This window comes from Cervus elaphus, chromosome 28 (assembly GCF_910594005.1).
Source record: "Cervus elaphus chromosome 28, mCerEla1.1, whole genome shotgun sequence".
Taxonomy (NCBI): domain Eukaryota; kingdom Metazoa; phylum Chordata; class Mammalia; order Artiodactyla; family Cervidae; genus Cervus; species Cervus elaphus.
Window position 1 is genome coordinate 63,455,542 of NC_057842.1, and position 5,013 is coordinate 63,460,554.

Sequence of the window (5,013 nt, forward strand, 5' to 3'; positions counted from 1 at the left end):
GAAAAGAAGAAAAAGAAGTCTACTCTTTTATACTCTTTTCCAGATTCTCTCCCCTCCCCCTTCCTACTCCTCTGTTGTAAAGGGGAGCAGGGAATTTACAGTTTTCTCATGGGTCCAATCCATTAAGTGGTCTTACCTCTGAAAAATTATTGTATGTAAGTGAGAGTTTGGGGACATTTTTCTGGCAAGAAGAGAGTAAGAAAGACCCTTTCTTTCTTTCTTAAATGTTTTTGTTGTTCAGTCGCTAAGCTGTGTCTGACTGTTTGCAACCCTAGCACACTAGGCTCCTCTGTCCTCCACTATCTCCCAGAGCTTGAATTAAACTCATGTCCATGGAGTCAATGATGCCATCCAACTGTCTCATCCTCTGCCACTTCCTTCTCCTCTTTCCTTCAATCTTTCCCAGCATCAGGCTCTTGGCATCCAGTGGCCAAAGTATTGGAGCTTCAGCTTCAGCATCAGTCCTTCCAATGAATACTTATGCTTTAAATATCATATTGTCCTTTTAGCTGTTGCCTTCTTTTTTGTCTGTGTGGTTTATTTTCCCCTTTAAAGAAGCATTTATTAAGCCTGTGTTGTGCCTCTAGCCCTGTTGAGGATGCAAAGCAAATGCAGGCCTCCAGCTCTGTCCTCAAAGATCCCAGACACTCTGGGTGGGGAGAAAACGCAAACAAGCATGTGCGTCAAATACGCTGCATGTAATCAAGGCTGTGGACCCCTCCTGTGGCCCCTGTCAGCAAGATTCAACCTTTTCCTTCACTTGATTAAACTGATGAACTTCAAATGCTGACCCATGTACAAAACTAGAATAAGGGGCCAACTGTTACGGCTCACTTTCTGTTTCTAAATGATAATTGTAGAAAACTCTAGTCATGTGCTTCCCCCACCTCCATTTGTCTATACGAAGGCAAGGCTGCAATTCTCAGACACGTGCCTGTGAATCAGTCCCACTGGAGACACAGCACATACTTACTACTCGGCAGCTTCTGATTTGGTGCTAGCGATGCCGAGTGCCTCTGTTCAATGCTGCATCTTACGACGTTCCTGGTGGTCCAGTCACTAGGGCTTCACACTCCCACTGCAAGGGGCCTGGGTTTGATCTCTGATTAGGGAACTAGACCCCAGTTGCAGCAACTGAAAGATCCCAAATGCCACAACTAAGACCTGGCACAGCCAAATAAGTATTTTTTTTTTAAATGTTAAGTCTTTATAATAATGCATTTATCCTTTGCCTATAGTCTTTGCACACTTAACTATTACTGAGATGCTGCTGCTTTTTTTTTTTTAAACCAGTGCTCACCATGAGAACTGGGCTGCCAGGAGTAGCCACCGCTGTGCCTCTTGTCTTCTCCTCTCCGGTCAGGTCTCCACCTGACCCCACTTACTTCTGGGCGCACACTGCCTCCCTGCCCATCCAGCTTCAGTGATGCCCCACAGTTCAGCGCATCACGGTCTCAGTCTGGTGGCCCCCGAGTGCCTCTGTCCAGACCCACCTGCCTGTGTGACTTCATCTCCCTCTTCCTGTTCCTTCATATAAAACAACTTCACTCTCATCCCTTCCTTTCATTTTCTCATTTTTTAAAAAAAGCCATAGAACACAAAGTTACTTTAGATAAAACACAACTCAAGAGGAGAGGTTTGTTTTTTGTAACACTTTTGTCCCAAAGATAGATGACAATATAATAATGCATATAATAATCAAACCAGAGGATGAGATCTGAGTGAACACATCCTCTTTATAGACCCCTTGAAATGTAGATCTTCAAGAGTGTTGGGCCATGAACAGCCTTTCTAAGCCTTTCAACAATCTGACTTTGCTGAATGCCACAACAGGAACCATGAGCACTTTGGGAAAGAGACACTGAATACATTTTAAATGTGTTGAAATAAAAATGAGAGGAAAAACACCTGAGGGAAATCGTGGTGAAAATGTTGATTGATCTGGGTTTCCAGGATTGTTTTTGAATTCATCTTCCTGAGAAGATGAAGAATCTCAAGGGAGCCACTTCAGTTACCACTTTCAGGGAGATAAAGTAAGGTGATTATTGAAGAAAGCAACAAATAGAAACACCAGAACAATCTGGATAGAAACTGTTCATTGGACTGAATCATGGAATTTTAAATTGAACTATATTTAGTACATGAAAATAATTGAATTTGGAACCTTGCCAGATGTTGATTAATTCTAGTCAAAGTATTCAAAATTTTCTGTTCTGAGTGAAAGGGAAAAACACTCAGTTTTCCATATTGAGGACTGAGCATATCCAAACGTAAAAGTTTTTTTTCCCCCTAAATCTTTTTTTTTTTTTTTCCCCTAAATCTTAAAAGCTCCTAATAGACTTATATATGGCCATCTCATGTAATTAAGTATGTTCCCATTAGCAAGATGGTATTTTGGAAAAGATGCCATCCCAGGAGTCAGGAGCCCTCAGCTGTGTGTGGCTATTGCTGCCGTCTTGATCAATCATTCATCTTGCTGGGCTCCCATTTCCTCGTCTATAAAATGAAGACCTTAATGCTATCTCTAAGCTCTTCTCAAGTTCTAAAATTCTGAAGCTAGAGCATATTTGAATAAATGACCTTTCTTAGTGGGGCTCAATTGTGGAAGGATGAGAGGTATGCTTGCACACAGAACCAGGGGACCCACATCCTGGCTGTGCATGTGCTCGCTGGTGAGCGTGGACAAGCTGTTTAATCTCCCCTGCCTTCAGTGACTTCCTTTCAAAAGTAGACACAGTGGGACTTCCTTGGTGGTCCAGTGGTTAAGGATCCACCTGCCAATGCAGGGGACACGGGTTCGACCTCTGATCCAGGAAGACTCCACCTGCTGCAGGGCCAAGAAGCCCCTGAGCCACAACTGCTGAGCCCACACGCCCTAGAGCTTGGGCTCCACAGGAGCAGCCACTGCGATGAGAAGCCCGTGCAGCACATATGGAGAGTAGCCGCAGCTTGCCGCAGTTAGAGGAAGCTTGCCCACAGCAGTGAAGATCCAGCACAGCCAAAGAAGTTTAAAAGCTGCTGAAAAAGTAGACATGATGCTTTTCATGGGGTTGTTAATAAAGATTAAATGAGGTAAAGTTTACAAACCTAGCACAGTTCTTAACAAGTATTTGACCTTTATAAATGAAAGTTGTTTTGTTGTTATTATTTTTATATGATGATCATGAAAGTGGTGGTACAGTCAAAAAAGACAGAATGAAGAAGAGGATTTACCAGCTTAAGTTTCCAAAGTTGAAAGCCATCAACAAATGATTCCTTAGTAATCTGAAGGTGTGGAAGCACCCCCAAACAGTGGGACTCTCTGAGTTGGGCTTTGTATTAATGCTCTTTTCTTCTCTTTGAATTTGAAAGCTTATCTCTGAAACTCCAGTATGCAGGGCCTAAACATTGAAGAAAAGAAGAAAGGTTTTGTTAGCTCACATGAATTCATCCCTTCCATTTTAACAACTCTTCATATAAGAATTTCTACATTTCTTTCATTGGTAATTTGGGGAAAAGATTAAAGAGTCATTGCTAACTGTAGATTTCTCTCATCTGCAAGTGTGTTCCTTGGACAAGTGTGATTCCTAAGTCAGTAGGATTTGGGGTCCGTTCTGATTTACAGTCTGGTTCATTGGAAGCCTGGCTTACTTGACCCTTCCTGGTCATTGGCTGAGGCCCCACTAATGGGCTTTTCTCTGCCAATTTCCTTGGGGATTCTCAGAGGAAGGGGAGACCTCTGAACTGTTGGGATGGAACGTCAATAAAACTGAATCTCTAGATAGACAGCATCTTCTCTACATGCGTTCTGCATGTGCACCCATGTGTGTGTATGTGCGCATGCTCTCACGCTGCTGAGCTTATGGTGACGCTCTGTATGGACAGGGCGTGAGCAGTTCCTGTCTCCTTTACTGGCTGTTACTGTTTCATGCAAAGAGCTTCCATCAGTGCTGGGAGGTAACGGGTGCCTTACTGCATGTGGTCAATTGTAGAAGCGTCCCTTGGTTGGCGCCTTCTTCTGTGCAATCCTCACTTCTGTTCCTCCCAAACCTCTCCTTTATTTCCAAGCCTAGCCTTCACATTTATGTTATTGTTTTCATGGTTTCACAGTTAGACTGAAGCTGTGCCTTTTGGGGTATTCTGTGTTTAATATTTTTGTAAGAAAATAAAGTATCACACACACGCAAATGCAAATCTGTGACAGAGACTGGGTCCTTCAACACAAGACTAAGGTTAGCTCATTTCCTCAATGTAGAAATAATACTTAAAGCTAATTATTGGACTTGTTACAGGAGCAGAAGCTTTAAAAGAGGGAATATTCCCTCCTGTAGAGGGAGCTAAGATAGAGGAAATTTTGAGTGTCGTGACTTAATTAAGGAAGTTATTAAGACCCTAATAAACAGCACTGATCACATTGTCACTTAGGGAGTTATTTTTTGTTTGTATTTTGGTTTGTGTAGAAAATAGGTCTTCACTTTGGAAGGTATCACTGAAATCTAAACAGAGAAGTCAAATATAGCTTATTAGAGGATGAATGGTGTGAATTCTGATGAAAATTTTAAATTGTATTTGTTGGTTGTATTTTTAAATTTTTTTTTGCAACCAGTGATTTATTTCCTCCTTTCCCACATTTAGAAATTCTTAGGATCCCTCAGACAGTTCCTTCCCTCTTCTCCCCAAGCCAGCCCCAGTGGGTTCACCTTTATAATCTCTGGAACTGGAATAAGAGGTAAGATGTTTGAATGTTTTTTCACTGGGAAATTATTTATTGTTTTTAATTTGCCTTCCAGTGTTCAAATATTAGTTCATAAAATAGTTGTTGGAAATATTTCCAACAAAATTTGTTTATTAGATTTGTTAAAACTATTTTTATCAGGCAGTATGGAGGGAAAGTGGAACTTTGCAAAAATCCACAACTGAGTGAGGACAAAACATACCTAATCAAAGGAAGGATCCAGTAAGAAAATGGATTTACCAATCTCTGAGAAAACTCTTTCCAGTCATTCATACTAAACAACAAAGTCCTTTATCTAA

The 5,013-nt window shown here is 41.5% G+C and overlaps 1 pseudogene; it reads right to left on the minus strand.

The window, feature by feature from the left end:
• Window positions 1-4,625: 4,625 nt before the first annotated feature.
• On the minus strand, window positions 4,626-4,738 carry LOC122685676 (annotated as a pseudogene).
• Window positions 4,739-5,013: the final 275 nt, after the last annotated feature.